The 21,334-nt window shown below is 38.5% G+C and overlaps 1 protein-coding gene and 1 pseudogene across 1 annotated transcript in view; one reads left to right on the plus strand and one right to left on the minus strand.

Moving 5' to 3' along the window:
* Positions 1 to 21,334, minus strand: part of TMC1 (transmembrane channel like 1) — a 202,955-nt gene that overhangs the window by 158,993 nt on the left and 22,628 nt on the right. The gene's annotated exons all lie outside the window — the stretch shown is intronic.
* On the plus strand, positions 14,908 to 15,318 carry LOC129478337 (small ribosomal subunit protein uS10-like; annotated as a pseudogene).

The raw sequence follows: 21,334 nt of genomic DNA on the forward strand, positions 1-21,334 counted from the left end.
CACTGTTGGTGGGACTGTAAACTAGTTCAACCATTGTGGAAGTCAGTGTGGCGATTCCTCAGGGATCTAGAACTAGAAATACCATTTGACCCAGCCATCCCATTACTGGGTATATACCCAAAGGACTATAAATCATGCTGCTATAAAGACACATGCACACGTATGTTTATTGCGGCACTATTCACAATAGCAAAGAGTTGGAACCAACCCAAATGTCCAACAACGATAGACTGGATTAAGAAAATGTGGCACATATACACCATGCAATACTATGCAGCCATAAAAAATGATGAGTTCGTGTCCTTTGTAGGGACATGGATGAAACTGGAAAACATCATTCTCAGTAAACTATCGCAAGGACAAAAAACCAAACACCGCATGTTCTCACTCATAGGTGGGAATTGAACAATGAGAACTCATGGACACAGGAAGGGGAACATCACGCTCCGGGGACTGTTGTGGGGTGGGGGGAGGGGGGAGGGACAGCATTAGGAGATACACCTAATGCTAAATGACGAATTAATGGGTGCAGGAAATCAACATGGCACATGGATACATATGTAACAAACCTGCACATTGTGCACATGTACCCTAAAACCCTAAAGTATAATAAAAATAAATAAATAAATAAATAAATAAATAAATAAATAAATAAATAAAAAGTCAGGAAACAACAGGTGCTGGAGAGGATATAAAGAGTGATTTTCTAAATGTAGAGTTCTGATAACCTCAAACGGTCCCTTCCTTGGAGGGTTATTTTGAAGAATAAGTAAGGGAGTATACACAGCATATTGCCTGACATTACATATTCTTTCAAAAAGGGTGGGCAGCTGGAGGGATGAGGCATGGCCCCCTTTTCCCAAGACCTTCTTTGGGCACATGGATGCCTAACCCTAAGCTGCAAAAATATGCAACCCAACCCCTGAAGGAGGAAAAATGTCTACTTCCTATTTCTCTTTGTGCGTGTGTTTTGCTTGGCCTTCTCAGGGTCTCTCCAGCACCAGATCAGCCAAGAAAAAAAAAAAAAAAAAAAAGAATGCCACATATATATTAAATGTTATCTATGAGAAATTAATGGTGCTCCCAGCAGAGAGAAATTAGCCTAAGTTTGGGCTTTGGAATTCAGGGGAATGCCATGCACAAAAATGCTCTGCTTTTAAAACTAGTTACTAACAGTCCATTTCTGATATCAGAAATACATGAAAACTACCAACTGAACGGACATTATTCACTACTTTAGTGCTGCTACTCATGTGTGGTGGAAAAAGAATCCAGAAAGTTTTCCTTTCCGTTTGAACATTCATGCAATAAAAATTTCCAAATCTTTTTTTGAACAAAAAAAAAAAAAAAAAAAAAGAATATCTGAAATAAATGTCTTCTGCAAAAATAAATTAATTAAAAGCTGAAATGAAATATGTCAAAATGTTAGCAGTCATATCTAGATGATGAGGTTGTGAGATGTTACTTCTTTTTCTTTAGATATTTTCTGTACTTTATAAATTATTATAGTACGTATTATTTTTTATTTTTTATTTCTTTTTTAGACAGAGTCTTACTCTTTTGCCTAGGCTGGAGTGCAGTGGTGCAATTCCGGCTCACTGCAACCTCTGCCTCCCAGGTTCAAGCGATCCTCCTGCCTCAGCTTCCTGAGTAGCTGGGATTACAGGCACCCACCACCACACCCAGCTAATTTTTGTATTTTTAGTAGAGACAGGGTTTCACCACATTGGCCAGGCTGGTCTTGAACTCCTGACCTCAGGTGATCTTCCCCCCGTCAACCTCCCAAAGTGCTGGGATTACAAGCATGAGCCACTGCACCCACCTGTATTATCTTTTAAAAGGGCAAAATTGTGTTATGTTTTTGTTTTCTAAAAATGAGTTGTAGGGAGACAAAAACTGAGAGAAAATTTTGAGGAAAATATACAGAAGGTCTGAAGTTACTGCTTAGCTGTTTCTTTAAGGATCCCACACAAGCTGTTCTTTGCTTGACCCTGGCAGTTATAAAACATAGCCCTGTGTCTCTATGAAGAAGGCCTGGATCATAAAATATCATGAAAAAACAGGAATAGAACATCCAGAATTTAGTAAACATTATTTTAATCCCACAGTATTAGGAAAAAAGGAGCCAATGCCATAAAATATTAATAGTGCTCTCTTCGATAGAGGCTAAAATGTTCTATCTTGTAATAGAGCTCAGGACCGGACTTTTAGAGAAAAGTGATGAAAAGTTTAGAGAGAAGTGATGGCAAAGGGTTCTAGTTAATTAACTCTACCTTCTCTTGGTTACCAAATTAAGGGAACTCTGTTGGACTATTCTATTCTTAGATCAGGTTCCTGTGATGATCCTCATTGTACAGAGAAGAAAACAGAAGCAGAAGGAGCTCCAGATAATTCATCCGTTAATTCACTCAATCAACAAGAATATACTTAGTGTCTACGGAGACAAAGCACTAAGAGGGGCTGTGTGATTCAGCTGAAGGAGCACAGGATTGTTCTCAGAATCAGACAGACCTGAGTTCAAAACCTAGCTCTGCCTCCTCAAAAATTATGACCAGACAACCTTTTAACCTCTCTGACCATCAGCTTTCATTTCAACAAATTATGAAAACACATAACATCATAGGAATGTTGTGATCATTAAATAAGTTAAATGCTAAAACCCATAAGTAAAAATATTATACACTAGGCATTGCCTGATATATAAAAGGCACTCGAATCTATACTAATCTAATGAAATCTGGGGAGCTATAAAGTAAAAAAGGATATTTTTCTTGTATTCCAAAATGTCACAATCTAACTAGGAAAAAAGATATTAACAAATAAAATGATTGGTGTGAGGTAGAATATAACTAAGTACTGTGATTTTTAATGTCAAAGATAGGAACTGAGAGAAAGAAGACATTCCAGGCAGCTGAAAATGATGACAGAAGGCTGAATGAAAGAAGTAGACTTAAATTGAGTCTCTAGATGTAAAGAGGTTAGAAGTCATCACTCCCATCCTAAGAAGAAAAACATTGAACAAACTGGAAATCAATGGCTCTTCTTAATTCTGCTGGCAGAATTGATAGAGAGAAAGATAGCCTCATTGAGGTAAGAAGAGGCAGGGATTTATAACAATAGGTGCTGTTGTCTGACCGTTTTACTGCTAAGCAATTTAAAAATTGCCAGGATTAAAAATGCCCAGAGTTCTCAGAGAAACCCAACTGGTGCCTGTGTTACTACCTCAATTTTAAGCAGACTAAATTAATAAGTCCATTTAAATATGGTGAATTGTATTTATGTGTTTGTTATGACTACATTCCAATATCCAACTACATTTGGTAGTGAAAGAATTGTAAAAGGTATATATACCCACAAGACAAAAAGGAAGGAACATGAGCAGGTGAGAGATTTCTACATCTTTTTGAAAATATGAAAAGGAAGAGATTTTTGGTTTATCCAGGAATAAGAATGTAGTGAGCTGGCAGCCAAGAAGAAGAAAGCTGACTTACATTGCAGAATCTAAGGATCAGATTTTAGAGGTTCTGGGGAGGGAAAGGGCAGTGAAGAGACATAGGATAGAAAACTCACTGAACCCAAAAGTCAACCTGGAATTTCCTTTGCCACTCTCACCTTACTGAGGATGCAAAAGCAGCCAGAGACGGAGAAACCCAAATCTACCAGTTATCACTAGTTCCCCTATGCTGCTTTATTTTCTTCAAAACACTGTCACCATCTGACATTACTTTTTTCGGTTTTTGGTTGTTTTGTTTGTTTGTTTGTTTGTTTGTTTTGAGACAGGGTCTCACCCTGTCACCCAGGCTGGAGTGAAGTGGCGTGATCTTGGCTCACTGCAACCTCTGCCTCCTGGGCTCAAGTGATTCTCCCACCTCAGCCTCCTGAGTAGCTGGGGCCACAGGCACACGCCACCATGTGTTTCGTTTATTGTTTGTTTTGTTTTGGTAGAGACGGGATTTCCCTATGTTGCCCAGGCTGGTCTCAAACTCCTGGACCTAAGTGATCCTCCCACCTCAGCCTTCCAAAGTGCTGGGATTACAGGCATGAGGCCACCATGCCTGGCCGTGACATTATGTTATCTACTTATTTGTTAATTGATCCACTATTTTCCCCACAAGCAAATAAGCTTCTGGGAACGCAGGGGCTTTGTTGGTCTTCAACTCTTTATTGCCCATGCTTGGCAAAGAATAAGCACTCAGTCAGTGTTTGTGATATGAATAAATGAGTGACCCCAGCAATAATATTAACAATAGTTATACTGTACAAGAGTGACATTAGATGGTAATTTCCTTCCAGTCTCAGATTTACCACATTTCCCCCTGTGTCTTGGGGCCTTTTGATTAGTATAGGAAAATTGTCCAAGAGGAAGGAAGAACATTAGCAAAGTCACAAAGAAAAAGGAAGTACAAGGCATGAAGGGAACAGAGATTTGCCAGGCTAGATTAGAACCACCTCTGTAGAGTGCTTCCCCAGTGTCCTTAGAGAAGGTCCTATATTACTCATTGCATCTCTCATGCCTCTGAATATTAAAGCACTTTTTCTTCCTTTTCCTTACTTTTTTTTTTTTTTTTTAATAGAGACAGGACAAGGTCTTGTTATGTAGTGCAGGCTAGTCTCGAACTCCTGCCCTCAAGCAATCCTCCCGCCTTGGCCTCCCAAAGTGCTGGGATTACAGGTGTAAACCACTCTGCCTGGCCTCAAAGCATGTTTTAAATCTAACTATTATAAATCTTTCCTTTCGAAATTTCTGATATTTTAATTTGCTGCCTTCTCACTACAACATTTGTGTAGTCTGGTAGCTCTGCTTTTCACATAATCCAAGCTCCTCCATTCAGAGAAGATGCAACCAAAGGCCATGGAGGAACTGTGGAGAGAACCGTGAGCTATGTTCTCCACTTCTGAAACCCATCATGCAGGTCATTCTTCTTCATGGAGAAAGCAAAGTTCACTTGCTTGTGAGAGGGAAAATGTTCCCTCCCAGGAGCTGGTGTTGGTAGTGCACACATCTACAGCCTTCACCTACATCTAAATATAGATCAGGAGAAATTTAGTAGGCAACAAAAAGCTAAGCAGAATTTTAAAATAAAGCAAACTAACTGAAGGCCTGTTAGATTAATCTCTGTAAACTAAGGTATCATGGTGCCAGACATAACATTCAGGTCTCCTGACTAGAGCCTGAGTCACCAGTTGTCAGACTTGTGAATTCCAAAGAGGAGCTTGCCCTGGTTTATTTCGGCTTGCCAGGGCTTCCACCCATCCATCCCAGGCCATTGGAATGCAGTGCTAAAGCACCCTGGATTTGATATTCTATGTGTGAAATATCTTTGTACCACTTTCTGTAGCAACCTATCTAAATCAGTCACCAAATCTAAAAATAGACATTCTTCCTTAAGTTATGGTTTTGAGTCCATATAACCAATGGAGGGAAATAGTACCAGAGTCCAACCTTTTTTTCTAACACCTCCACTAAGCACGAACTAAGAAAAGGAGTGGGGACCTAGACTAGAAATATCTCTTCTTATACCCACCTGAAAGCAGCTCTCAGAAGATGTCATAAAACCAAGGTTCACACCACTCATTATTTAATTACCTCATACAGTTGACCATCTACTCAATAAATACAGTCACATACCACATAATGACACTTTAGTCAATGACAGACCACATACACAAAGGTGGTATCATAAGATTATAATAGAGCTAAAAAATTCCTATCACCTACTGACCTTGAAAGGGGAGAGTTCTCTGATTCCCCTTGCAGGACGTGTGGAAGGGGTGTGGCTCATCTGTTGAGCAGTCACTGCTGTGCAAGCCTGTTATAGGAGATGGAGCATGTAGACAGACAGGTGCAGGAGCCAGGGCGAGCAATTTTGGGTTCCCGCCCCATGGTGGCATCTAGGGGTGTCTGCCTGTGACTCTCAAAGCCCCAGTGGGTGTGCTACAGTGCTCTTTTAGCTCCACCATCCGCAGATGGCTTAAGTGTTAACCAGCTCAGTGCCCTTTTGGTACCTGGGTTCTTGTCCAGTGTCCAGGAAGAATCAAGTCACACATGAACTTAAAGAATGGTGAATGCAAGGATTTTATTGGGTGATGGAGGTGGCTCTCAGCAGGATGGGTGGGGAGCTGGAAAGGGGATGGAGTGAGAGATGATCTTCCCCTGGAGTTTGGCTGTCCTAAAGCTGATCTCCTCTCTGACCATCCCCATCCAAACTCCTCTTGACATTCAGATGCTTCTTCTCTTCTCTCTTTCTCTGCAGCACCACTCTTCTGCTCCTCTGCTCTTCTGTTTGTCTGCTCATCTGCTCATTTGCTCATCAAGCCTGGGGTTTGGGGTTTATATGGGTATAGGACAGAGGGGCGTGGCAGGCCAAAAGGCAACATTTGGGTGCACAAACAGGAATGCCTATTCCCATTTAGGGCTGCAGATTTCCAGGCTTGAGAGTAAGGCTTTTGCCAGGGAACTGCCCTCTTCTACTCAGTATTTCCCTGTCTCCTGTTTATATCAACATGGTAGCTCTGGTAATGTCATAGCTCAACACATTACTCATATGTTTGTGGTGATCCTGGTGAAACACACCTACTGCACTGCCAGGCATACAAAAATGTAGCACAATTAGGTACAGTACATAATACTTGATAATGATAATAACAGACTCTGTTACTGGTGTATTTACAATACTCTAAATCATTATTTTAGAGTGTACTCCTTCTACTTGTAAAAAAGGAAATTAACTATAAAACAGCCTCAGGCAGTTCCTTCAGGAGGTATTCCAGAAGAAGGCATTGTTATCACAGGAGATGAGAGCTTTGTGTTATTGCCCATGAAGATTTCCCAGTGGGACAAGATGTGGAAGTGGAAGATAGTGATATTGATGATCCAGACTCTGTGTAGGCCTAGGGTAATGTGTTTGTGTCTTCATTTAAATTAAAAAGTTTAAAGGGAAAAAATAAAAATAGAAAGCACTTATAGAATAAGTATGTAAAGAAAATATGTTTGTACAGTTGTACAAAGTGTGCTTTATGCTGTTATCATAAAAAAGTCAAAAGTTCAAAAAAATTAAAAACTTTAAAAGTAAAAAATTTATAGCAAGCCAAGGTTAATTTGTTATTGAAGAAAGAAAAATATTTTTAATAAACTTAGTACAGTCTAAGTATATGGTGTTTATAAAGTCTACAGTGAAACCACCTTTGCAAACATTATAACAGGGACAAAATTATGACAGTGAAAGAGATCTGACCTAACAGATTCCATCTTGCTTCTAACCTCCAAGCTGCCCTTGTCCATTCCTGGGGATAGGTCCAACTAACTTTGGGAGGAACTTAGTTTGTAGTTTAACTTTGAAACAAAGATGATAACAGCCCTTTCCTTAAATAAACCCCCTTCTTTCCTGGGACTAGGCTGCCTTTGTAGTACTAACAAATTAACCACAAGATTTGCAACTTTCCCAATTACTCCTGCAAATAACATCACTATTATAGAACCTAAGATTGGTCTTTTGAGATGTCTTTTCAGGTTTTTGCATTTCTAATAACTGGTGGCCCCACCTGGACCCACCAACCAGTCCTGTGGCCCCACCAAGAAGCAGATTCTAACACCTCCACTAAGCAGGAACAAACAAAAGGAGTGGACTTGAGAAATGCATGAGGACCATTTTCCACACCCCTATGATTGTATCTCCAACCAAGCAGCAGCACCATTCCCTAGCCCTTCAAACTATCCTTGAAAAACCCTACCCTCTGAATTTTCAGGGGGACTGACTTGAGTAATAGAACTCTAGTGTCCCATTCAGCTGGCTCTGTATGAATTAAACTCTTTCTCTACTGCAATTCCTGGTTCTTGATAAATTGGCTCTATCCAGACAGCAGGCAAAATGAACCCATTGGGTGGTTACAAAAACATAACCCAGTTGTTAAGCAACACATGACTGTATTTATTAAGTCTTAACTCCTGTTGTGGCAGTAGGGATACATGTTATAAAAAGTTAGCCATATCCCTGCTTTCCAAGATTTTCTAGTATAATCATTGAGATAAGTTTCATCCTGAAATTTCTGGAGGAGTGCGGATTACAAGCGTTTTATGGCTAAGATATATTGTTACAGAATTTTTCATTTTTTTTCTTAAAAAAGCAACATAAGTTCGAATCTGTTGCTTATTAATTAGTGAGCACACTTTTTTTCAAATCACTTAAAAAAACACAAAACAAAATCCTTTAAATGCTATTAAACATCAAAACATAAAAGATGAGATCTGATACATGCAAAAACTTCCTAAAGAGACAGAATGGCTCCCAGGGCAGAATAAGTAGCCAAAATGATGGTATTGATACACTTAAAGAAAAAGAGGCCAGGCACAGTGGCTCACACCTGTAATACCAGCACTCTAGGAGGCTGAGGCTGGTGGATTACCTGAGGTCAGGAGTTTGAGACCAGCCTGACTAACATGGTGAAACCCTGTCTCTACTAAAAATACAAAAAAAAAAAAAAAAAAATAGCTGAGTGTGGTGGCGCACATCTGTGATCCCAGCTATTCAGAAGGCTGAGGCAGGAGAATCGCTTGGACTGGGGAGGTGGAGGTTGCAGTGAGCTAAGATCGTACCACTGTACTCCAGCCTGGGTGACAGAGCAAGACTCTATCTCAAAAAAAAAAAAAAGAAAGAAAAGAAAAAGAAAATATGTCAAAGGAGATGTAGCAGTTGGAAACAGAAGCACAGGAAATGGCAAGTGAAAGAGGAGACCATGTTAGTGCTTATTAAATGTTACCCAGTGGAAATAGATCCAGATCCTGGGGAAGATAAGCCCTTCCAATGTTTTTCCTTCTGTTGGCAAAACTGGAATGTTCCATCAGACCTAGCTGAACTATCCCTCGAGTCTACCAACCTGTTTTGCTCTTGATCAAGGGCTCTCCAAGCAACATTTGCATCATAATCTGGTTCCCCCTGTAGACTTTCTCTAGGCAAATAATGTGCTGGTCAGCAGACATAAACCAGCTGTGAGTTTAGCAATTAGTCAGTTGACCACAACAAACTCACCTCATCCTTGGACTCTTTCAGATTTGCAACCTAACAAAATGTAATTCAATTTCAAAAATTTTTTTTAAAAATTATAAAAGGAAACTCAAAATTGAGAAAAATTATCTGGCCAAGTGTTTCAATATTTAGTCTGGAAAAAAGTGGTCAGTAGTCGTATTAGGAACATAAGTAACATCTCCATGCCAAAGCACTTGGAGATGAGTCACATGTAACTGGTGCATACTTAATACCACAGAAGTATGAAAGGGAGAAACTATGTCTTACTGAGGAAATCCAGGAAAGCATCACAGTAATCAAAGAAAGTAATCAAGTGAGGCTTGAAGAATGAGCAGAGTGATGATAAGCAAAGACCTAGAGAGGCTAAGGTGATCTCTCCAGTCAAATAAAATGTAGAGGGTGGAAAATGTGCTGGGCATGCAAGCAAGCAGGTTAGATGTGGACTTAAAGTAAAACTAAGTTTAAACAGTAGAAGATGACACAGCTGCTTGGGAAGTATAAATGTCACATGGCAGCAATGCAAAACCACCTAATCTTTATAATAAAGAAGAAACATCACGGAGTGAGACTCTAGGAATTAGGCAAGGCAAGAAAATATGATCCATGCCTGAAAACTGAAAAGCATAATTTTAACTACCAATGATTAATATTCTTTTTGTTTGTTTTTGAGACGAATCTCACTCTGTCGCCCAGGCTGGAGTGCAGTGGCGTGATCTTGGCTCACTGCAACCTCTGCCTCCCAGGTTCAAGCGATTCTCCTGCCTCAGCCTCCCAAGTAGCTGGGACTACAGGCGCCTGCCACCACGCATGGCTAATTTTTTGTATTTTTCTAGTAGAGACGGGGTTTAACTGTGTTAGCCTGGATGGTCTCGATCTCCTGACCTCATGATCCACCCGCCTCAGCCTCCCATATGTTCTTATATAAGGTATTGATAATTTCCATCCAAATACTTGGATGAATGCAAGCTGAAATACAAAGTGAAGGACAAGGGCTTGAGAGTACTGGAACCTGGATCAGAGTGGCATTATTGTAATACGGGGAAGCCACAGGAGGATACAAACTTGGGATATTTCGTAATTTTGACTGGGTCTTTCAAGCATCTCCTGCACAGTTCAGGAGATATTTTTGCAAGAAGAGCCTTGTCTATTCATATTGCCATAAAGATATGAAAACCTAGAATACATCTATTTTCTACTAACTCGGTAGAAAGTTATTATCGCCAAGATGTATCTATATGCAAAATCTTATATGTGCAGTCTGAGAAACTCTGGAATGCTCTGAAAAAATTTTTGTGCATTTGGAGGAGTTGGAACAGATGTAGAAAGACAAGAAAACTCCTCTCTTCTTTGAATCAAAAATAAAAGATTATTTTTTTCAAAGGCAGATAGAATTGAAGGAGAAAATGCTATTGTATTACTCATTGCCTCTCAAAAACCCATTGTTTAAGAACTGGACAGATGACCTGAATGTAAAGTTCAAGGAAAAGGAAATACATTTGAGGTAGAGAATTCAATTTCTCAAAATCACCATGTGTGAAGCCTCAAGCTAGTTGCAAATTTAACTTGCATACAATATTGTCCATGAAGTGAAAAATCAGAAAAATAGCCACTATTGCTGGGAAGTCTGTTTAATTGTTCATTACCCAGGAAGTGTCATGGTGCTTCATAAATGAGGGATCCATATTCAGTTCAGACTTTAAGCAAAGGAGAACATTAACATCAAAAGGGTATGGGCCAGGCGCGGTGGCCCACACTTGTAATCCCAGCACTTTGGGGGGCCGAGGCGGACGGATCACGAGGTCAGGAGATCGAGACCACGGTGAAACCTCGTCTCTACTAAAAAATACAAAAAATTAGCCAGGCGTGGTGGCGGGCGCCTGTAGTCCCAGCTACTTGGAGAGGCTGAGGCAGGAGAATGGCGTGAACCCAGGAGGCGGAGCTTGCAGTGAGCCGAGATTGCGCCACTGCACTCCAGCCTGGGCGACAGAGCGAGACTCCATCTCAAAAAAAAAAAAAAAAAAGGGTATGAAGCCACTTCAATCCACAGTGCGCTGATGATCTTCCTCCTCAAGGAAAAAGACAGGCAGGAGGAATAAGGTAGACTATTAGCTCTCAGGGGTAGAAAATGATGTCATATTATGCAGTCATTCTCGAAGTTAGAAAGCAATGATTTTGAACTCTGTCATCAGCAGTTAAGGCCCAGGAATCACAAATAGAAACCCCGACTAACATCAGATCATGAACAGAACAGAGTGCACAAAAGAGTGGATTAGCTGCCCCATTAGAAATTCTTTAGTTATTTCGAATAAAAGTTCTAACGAGTTACCTTAAGAGGAAGAACTAGATATCTTATTAAAACCTGCTATGTGCCCTACTAACTATAATTATAGTTCAGTTCAATACGTGAAGGATATTTGTTTAAAGAATAAACAAACTCCACATGGTGGTTGTTTGTTTGTCTGTTTTTGGACACAGGGTCACACAGGGTCTTGCTCTGTGCCCAGGCTGGAGTGCAGTGGTGCAATCTTGACTCACCACAACCTCCCCCTCCCAGGTTCAAGTGATTCTCATGCCTCACCCACCCCAGTAGCTGGGACTACAGGCACATGCCACCACACCTGGCTAATTTTTTATTGTTAGTAGAGTTGGGGTTTCACCATGTTGGCCAGGCTGGTCTTGAAATCCTGGCCTCAAGTAATCTGCCCACTGTGGCCTCTCAAAGTTCTGTGATTATAGGCATAAACCACCGCTCCCGGCCCAAACTCCATCTTTAATCTGGCTCCATTGAATTTCACTTTTCCACCCCTGGATAACATGGCAGGAGATCCTGTAGCTTTCTTGTTATTTTCAGTTGTAGGAACCACCTCATTTTGAGAATCCAGATTCATTTTCAGGTATTCAAATATCCAGTCCAGTCTATATTAAAACTGTAATCTCACATCCTATTCCAAGCTTCTCTCCTCTACCTACTCATGCCAGGAACTGAGGCTTGGAGACCTAAGTGCGGAAGTGAATATAAGCATCTTTTTGACCATTTATTCTGATTTATGTTTCCTTCTCCACTCATCATGAGGCTTCTGGATCTCATGTTGTCTGGGCTAATAGAGTAAATATTAGAAGAAGGGCAAAAAGTTAAGTACTTTTTCTCACACTATGTGGCCACCATGTCCTTGTGCTAGCATCTGTGGCTATTGCCTGGAAAAACTTGTAAATTCTTCAGAACAACTCCCTTTTTCCCTGAGGGAATCTTCACTCTATGATTTATTGACTTAGATTATGTATTTTCCCAAAGGCCTTTTGTAACACCCCAACAGTTCACCCCATCAGCTCCTTCTGTGTCTACAAGACCCTCACTCTAGCAAGCACCCTTCTTGGGAGAATAATCATCAGAATTTCTGAATCTCTCTAACTTTTTATTTCATGTACTTGGCTCAGAAGGAATATATGAATTCTTGCCTTTGAAAAAATAACAGAAATGTAAGAAGCTGTTTTCAATAATTCTGTTCTATAAAAACATATTCCTATGCGTAGGTACTACGTGTTATACACGTTTAGCAAAAGTTGTCTAGGATAGAGAGTTAAATATTAGCTAGAAAGAAGGAAGGAAGAAAAGAGTTAAAAGAGTTAAGGAATAGAAGCTAGGATTTATGGAACTCTACCTGTATGTCAGGGCCTGCACTGCAAAACAGGTATTATATCCATTTTGTAGATGAGTAAGTTAGATTAAAAGAGATGAAATGTTTAGTTATAGTGAACAACCATAGCTTTTTTTTTTTTTTTAGATGGAGTCTCGCCCTCTCACCCAGGTGAAAAAGTACATAGTATATATTGCCTCTACAATTCAATTGATACTTTATATCCTGCACTCCAAATATTTTTTTTTACTATGGTCCTATATTACCTTTTAATTTTTCTAAGTATTTGTTCCATCTGCCCAAATAGATTATGAGCTTCTCAAGGAGTGTCTATTACACTTTTTGTTGTATTCAGTAATCAACATATATTGAATATTGTGTTAAATCCATTAAAATTAAAAGTACACAGCTTGTTCAAACACAAGAGGATATGAGGATAATTTAATCACTGTGCTGGTAGATATGAGTCTACATTGATGGGAACTGACTTTTCCCTATACCACAGCCTGAACAGAAGGAAGAATTCTCATATACTAATATGAAATATTTAAATTAGTACTAAAAATTAATTTCCAAATTGAAACAATTGTTAAACTATAGACTGTGTCATGACCAATATGGTGGAGGAGCTTAAGAGATTCGGCTTCTGCACAGCGATACTTTTCATTGTCTAGGACAATTTTGGTTTGGATTCTTTTAATTTTGTCTCATTGTAAAGTTATGGACTTTACATCCCTTCTTCAAGTCTCTCCAAGACCTCTAAAGACATCAGACAAAAGCGGAATTTCATCTATCTTTTCTGATTATAACATACCATATGGATACACCCAAGATTTATAAATTTTGTCATATGGAACTCAGATACTAAAAATCTATTATAATTGGAAAAAAACAGAACTGGGAGAACCACCCCAAAACTGAAAAATATATTTTGAAGATATTCCCATTTACCTGTTTACATCATGTAAAATTATGATAACTAAAGGGAATACTCAAATAATTAAGTAAAAGCATATTATAAGAAAACAGTATTGGAATTCTGCTCCCAGCCACAATGCAGTAACTAGGAATGCATTTACCTTCTTACCTTAAGCAACTAGAAAGCCAGACAAAATATATGAAACATCTTTCTTCAGGCATTGTTCAATAGGCAATTACAGTGATCTCTGAAAGGGAAGGAAATGAGATGACCCCTGATGTTGCCTGATCTTTTTGCCTGAGGAGAGTTTCTAGGCTGCAACATAGGCAGGGGAAACCCAAACAGTGTCTTGTGGTCTCACTGAGTTGAGGAGACATAGTTCTGATTTCAGGGAGTTTCACACACTTAGAATTTGTGGGATAGAATAACAGAAACAGTGATACAGAGAGAGCTCTGGAGATCTTTGAATCCTTTCAAACTTTGGCTGAATACTGCTATGTGGATAGATGTGTGGTAACTACTAAGGCCAGGGAAAGAACTATCAGAAAGGAGTAGGCAGAACAGTGTCCAGACCTTACAAGAATCAGGACTAGCTTAGGCTGTCAACCAGTCAGAGGAGAAAGACCTCCTATCTCACAGAACATGAGACCCTTCAGAGGGCTATTTCCTAGATCAAAGCAGCCCTGCTCTGAATTCACTCTAACAAATCTTAAAAGCAAATCTCAAAAGCATCCAGCTAATTCCAAGAAACTTATCTGCATCCCGGGGAAAAAAAAAAAAGAAATCCAACAATATTTAAAGGAATACATAAAAATCCAGGACACAAAAATGTAAAATTCATTATGTCCAATGGTAAAGGAAGTTTACTTTTATAAATTTATTTTGATAAATTATCAAGCAAGCGAAGAAATAGGCAAAATATTGCCTCCCAACCAGAATAGTAATCAAATCAATCAATAGAAACAGATCTAGTAATTTCATAGATGATAGAAGTAGCAGCTAACAACAGTAAAACAATTATTGTAAGTATACTCCAAATGTTTAAGACAATGAGAAAGATAAACGTTTTCAAATACGAATCAAACTCTGCAGATAGAAAATACAATATTTGAAATGAGAAACATACTGGATAGGATAAACTTTAGATTAGATATTGGCCCAAAAAAAAGCACCAAACTTGAAGACAGATTTTATCCAAAATGAAACAGAAGGAAATTAAGATTTTAAAACATGAAACACCTCTTTGAGGAAGAGGTGGTCGTAGGTGGTGCAGAGCTCTGATCCGCCCGCACCTGCTCCTGACTCACCACTGTTCGCTCTTGCCGGAACAAGTCGGTCAGTAAGCCGCACAGCAGTGATGGCTTTTAAGGATACCGGAAAAATACCCATGGAACAGAAGGTGGCAATTCACCGAATTCGAATCACTCTAACAAGCTGCAATGTAAAATCCCTGGAGAAGGTATGTGCTGACTTGATCAGAGGAGCAAAGGAAAAGAATCTCAAAGTGAAAAGACCAGTTCAAATGCCTACTAAGACTTTGAGAATCACTACAAGAAAAAACTCCATGTGGTGAAGGTTCTAAGCCATGGGATCGTTTCCAGATGAGAATCCACAAGCGACTCATTGACTTGCACAGACCTTCTGAGATTGTTAAGCAGATTACTTCCATCAGTATTGAGCCAGGAGTTGAGATGGAAGTCACCATTGTAGATGTTTAAGTCAACTATTTTAATAAATTAATTACCAGTTGAAAAATTAAAAAAAAAAAGAAACAAGCATCAGTAATCTTTTGATTGATTTTTTTTGAGATGGGGTCTCACTCTGTCGCCCAGGCTGGAGTGCAGTGGCGCAATCTCAGCTGACTGCAAACTCCCCCTCCCAGGTTCATGCCATTCTCCTGCCTCAGCCTCCCAAGTAGCTGGGACTACAGGCGCCCACCATCATGCCTGGCTAATTTTTTGTATACTTAGTAGAGACAGGGTTTCACCATGTTGGCCAGGATGGTCTCGATCTCTTCACCTCCCAAAGTTAGTAAGTCTAGGATATTTGTAATTGGAGTCCCAGAAGGGAGAGTCAGAAAAAAGTGAGAAAATAATAGCACAAAGTTAGGAATGGTCAGACTACTCATCAGAAACTATGGAAGAGTGAAATCCTTAAAGCACTGAAGGGAAAAAAGGGACTAGCAACCTGTAATTGTATATACTGTGTTAGTCCATTTTCATGCTGCTATGAAGAAATACCCGAGACTGGGTAATTTATAAAGGAAAGAGGTTTAATTGACTAACAGTTCAGCAAGGCTGGGGAGATCTCATGAAACTTACAATCATGGCAGAAGGTGAAGGGGAAACAGGCACCTGCTTCACAAGGTGGCAGAAAGGAGAAGTGCAAGCAGGGGAAATGTCAGATGCTTATAAAACCATCGGATCTCATGAGACTCACTCATTATTAGGAGAACTGCATGGGGCAAACGGCCCTCATGATCCAATTACCTCCACCTGGTCCCACCCTTGACACGTGGGGATCATGGGGATTACAATTCAAAGTGAGATTTGGATGGAGACACAGAGCCAAACCATATCATATGTCCATCAAAAAACTTCTTTCAAAAATTAGCTAAAGGCTTTTTCAGACATACAAAAGTTCAGAGAATCATTGCCAACAGATCTGTACTGCAAAAAAGTACTAAAGATAGTTATTCAGGCAGAAGGAAAAGTATATCAGATAGAAATTTGGATCTCAAATACGGAAGAAAAAAAACAATAGAAATGGCAAATACATGAGAAAATATGAAAGACTATTTTCTTATTTTTAAAAATATCTTTTAAAGATAATTTAATATTTAAACCAAAAGTAATAATGATAGATTGTAGAGTTTATAATATATATGGAATAAAATGCATGAAAACAATAGCAAAAAGTACAGGATGGGGAACTGATATTTTTACCACTGTAACGTTCCTAAAACATATGTAAGGAGTATACCATTATTTAATGATAGACTGTGATAAGTTAAAGATTTATATTGTAAACCCACTAATATGGAACAACAAAAAATTTAAAGATAATATACCAATAGTGAAAATGGAATAAAATAAAAAATACTTAATCTAAAGGAAGAAAAGAGAATGAAGAACAAAGAATAGATGGAGACAAAGAAGATATAAAAACATGTTAAACATCGTAAGTCATTAGGGAAATGCAAACTAAAACCACAATGAAGTACCACTACAAATTTTCTCAAAAGGCTAAAATTTAAAAGATTCACTCTTAATTCCAGGTTTTGATGAGGATGAGGATCAGCTGGAAATCCCATACATTGCTGGTGAAAACACAAAATTATATATAGCCACTTGGAAAATCATTTGGCAGTTTCTTATGAAGTTAATCAAACACTTACTGTACAACCCAGCAATTCCAATCCAAACATTCACACAGACTTCTATTCAAATGTTCATGTCAGCTTTATTTGTAACAGCCCCAAATATAAAACAACTGGAATGTCCATTAACTGGCAAATGGATAAACTGTGAACCACGTATACAATAGAATACTATTCAGCAATAAAAAGAAACAAATTATTGATACACCCAACAATGTGGATGAATCTTAAAAGCACTATACTAAATGTAAGAAGTCAGGCACAAAAGAGTATTTACTGTACATTTCCATTAATATGAAATTCTAGAAAATGCAAACTAATCTACACTGACAAAAAGCAGACTAGCAATTGCTTGAGTCTAGAAGTAGAGTATATGGGTGGTGGGGTGTAGAGAAGGAAGGAATGTGTGGATTTATTCCAAGAAGGCATGAGGAAACATTTTGAGGTGGCGGAAATCTTTATCATGATTTTTCTAATGTATATACATTTGTCAAAACTTGTCAAATTGTCATTTTAAATGTATGTAGTATATTGTGCCTAAAGTATACTAAGGCTGATTTTAAAAGTGGGATGAAAGAAAGGGAAATAAAGGAGTGTCACCATTTCATCAGCCAAAGGAATAGCATAATGCTTTTGAGATTCATCTACATTGTTAGATGTATCAATAGATTTTCTTTTTATTGTTGAATAGTAACCTATGGTATGTAAGTTTCACAGGTTTTTTTGTGTGTCTATTCACCTGTTGATGTCCATCAGTCATTACTGACGAACATTTCAAACCTAAGGAGTGCTGCCACTTCAGAGGAATCCTGAAAGCACAAACCAGGTTAGGAAGAAATGTGTCAATGTTCCTAATTTTCATAGGCTCTCTATAGCTTGCAGAGCAATGTGCCTGACTCTGGTTTTGTTTCAATAATTGTTCTGTACTTTCCCCAAACACATTAATCTATAAACGCTTTGAGAGAAGGGACTCTGTCACACCACCTTCTTCCCAGAGCACTTAAAAAGAACAAAACAAATTGTTTGCTGAATGAACTGTGATCAGATGAATAAATGAATTAATAAAGTGAATTTCTATGAGAATTTGTAATCCCAACACATCGATATATAAATTATTTATTTATTGTAAGAAATGCTATCTATTCATCTTTATATACAGTAAAACATTATTCAAGTATCACAAATTTAGAATTTTGAAGAATTTGTGCAAGGCTTATCTTTGTATTGTTGAAAAAAATTTTATATGGCCAAAGACAGTATAGCAACATGGTGATGATTGCCACCTTTATTTTGTATGTCAATTCAAAGTTTAGAAATGGCTTTCACAAGCATTATCTCAATTAAGTGCTATTTTACCAATAGGCAGTTTCTACTTTAAAAAAATCACAGAATCTATAGATACATTGAAGGAAAATTTCAAAGGGCTTTTTCTAGCTAATATGTAGTAAATCTGCTTCAAATTATGAAAAGACAAAGACAGAGAGAGCTCTCAGTACAATTACATTTTCAATTACAATTCAGAATTGTCATCATTTTTACAGACGTTCCCCGGGTTGGTCCGCATTGCAGATTATTCCTTTGCAACATACTAAGGTTCTTAACTGATCCCGCCCTCCCTCTGGTAACTGTCTACTCCCTTAGCTTCTCCTCTCATCTCGCTGGCCCATCCTTTCTGTTTCTTCCATGGGCTTATCCTCCTCCACCCACCTCTAAATGCTGAAGTTGTTCAGGGTGCCATTACTAGCCATCTAGCCATCTTCCCTTGTCATTCTATATGCTTTCCCTAGGAAGCCATGTGATTTTAGAAACTTTAACTCACAGATAATGACAAAATCAGTATCACCAACATCCACCTCTCTCCTAAGCTACAGCAAATATCTTGCAAATAATCAAGCCATATCCCAAACAAACCTCTTTCTGCTGCCTTCCTGTTTTATTTATTAGAATTTCCTTCTACTCAGATATACAAATGGCCAACAAGCATATGGAAAAATGTCCAGCATCACTAATTATCAGGGAAATACAAATCAAAACCACAATGGGATACCACCTCCCTCCTGCAACAATGGTCACAATCAAAAAATCAAAAAATAATAGATGTTGGCATGAATTGGAGACTATTATTGTAAGTGAAGCAACTCGGGAGTGGAAAACCAAACATCATATGTTCTCACTCATAATTGGGAGCTAAATTATGAGGACACAAAGGCATAAGAATGTTACAATGGACTTTGGGGAGTCAAGGGCAAGGGTGGGGGAGATGAGGGATAAGAGACTACACATTGGGTATAGTGTACCCTGCTTAGGTGATGGGTGCACCAAAATCTCAGAAATCACCACTAAAGAACTTATTCATGTAACCAAACACCACCTGTTCCCCAAAAACTTACTGAAATTTTAAAAATAAAAATAAAAAAAATGTCCCTTCTACTCGACTGACCAAGTCAGAAACTTGGGAGTCATTCTTAATACTTTCTTATCCCTCATCTTCCCACATTCAATCTCACCAAATACTAGTATTTCTATGTATCAAATGTTTTCAGAGTTTTTTTCTTTTTGTATCAGACAGAGACATCATGCACATCATCAAATTCCCTTGAATGTTCCCTTCGTTCCTGTGTCTCTGCCCAAATCCCAGCGCCAACCAACCACTTGCCCTTGAAGTGGCAAGCCTACAGCAGAGTTGACAACCTGCAATTGCGAGATTTTAGGGCCTGTGCTACTTCCAGACTTGGCTAAACCATCACACCATAGAGTGTGGGATCTAGGATCTTACAGCAATGCCCTGTTGAAGGAGCTTGATAATATAATACAACTCAGAAGTGCATTGTGTTGACTCTCTATGGAGTGAAAACAGTATGCAGGAGGTTATCCAGGCAGATAAATTTGCCTTGCTTCATCTCTTCATGGGCTACCTCATTAACACAGTTTTTCCTTGTGTTCTGTGCAGAGCATTTCAACAAGCTGAGCAATGACTTGCCAGTTGACTTGTTCTGTCCCGATTGGATAAAGAAAATGTGATATATATATATTATACACCATGAAATACCATGCAACCATAAAAAAAGAACGAGATTATGTCTTATGTGGGAACATGGATGGAGCTGGAGGACATTATCCTTAGGCAACTAATGCAGAAACAGACAACCAAATACCATGTTCTCATTTATAGTACGATAATGATAAGAACTTATGAACACAAAGAAGGAAACAGCAGACACTGGGGTCTATGTGAGGGGGGAGGATAGGATGAGGGAGGGGAGGAGAAAAGATAACTAAACTATTGGGTTCTGGGCATATGTACCTGGGTGATGAAATAATATGTACAACAAACCCCCATGACACATGTTTACCTATGTAACAAACATTCATATGTACTCCCAAGCCTAAAATAAAAGTTAAAAAAAAAGGTTTGTTCTGTCCTTTCATAGCTTGTTGAAAGTCATCATAGTAAGGCATCACTTGTCCTTCCTTTACCTCTAGTCATCACAGTGACTCACTACTGAACATTGTACAGAACCTGGCACATAATAGACACTCAATAATGGAGCTATTGTTATGATACTGTGACATTATGTAAACCCACCAGGCAAGTCTATCATTTTTTTCCATTCTTATGAAGCCCAAGTATTGTCTTAAAAACTACATTTGCTTTGTATTTGTTGATTTTTACCCATTTTATTATGTATAAACCAAACATAACTCTCATATAAAAAGTTTGGAAGAGAATACCCAAATGTTGATAATGATATTTTTGTGGTGGGATTCTGTATTTTCATCAGTGCATCATTTAGTATATTTTCTCTAAAGTTTACATATTTTCTGCAACAGCATATATTACATTCATAATTAAAATAAAGCTATTAAACTTTAAAATACCTGCTATGTGAGCGCAATAAGGTTAATAAATGATAAATAATATGCAGCACTAATAAAGAGCAGGAATAATCCATTCTAATTTGACTTGCTTAATGAGATGGTTGGCAATTAAGATAGCCTGAGCAGATTTATTACAAGTTTTTGTAAAAACTATTGGGCACTTAAAAAGTTTGCCAGCACTATAACTACCTAAATAGCCTGAGGAATTTGAAAATCCCAGGGTTGAGAAAAATGCTAAGGTGTTAAAATCGACCATCTTCAATAAGATTTGAATCCTGTTCTTACTAATGAAAAACCACGCCACCCTGTTAAGAGCTAATATGAAAGTTTGGGCCATTTCCAATAGCTTCTTTGGAAAGATGTGTAGAGCCTCACAAGAAGTGGTTGTTTTGTTTTTGTTGTTTCAAAAGCAATGACCTTTTCAATAATGATGTTCTCCAGGTGTTTAAAGTTAATAAAATGAGCATATTAAATAGGGTACTGCTCAGATTCCCAAGAT

Source organism: Symphalangus syndactylus, chromosome 3, assembly GCF_028878055.3.
Source record: "Symphalangus syndactylus isolate Jambi chromosome 3, NHGRI_mSymSyn1-v2.1_pri, whole genome shotgun sequence".
NCBI lineage: Eukaryota > Metazoa > Chordata > Mammalia > Primates > Hylobatidae > Symphalangus > Symphalangus syndactylus.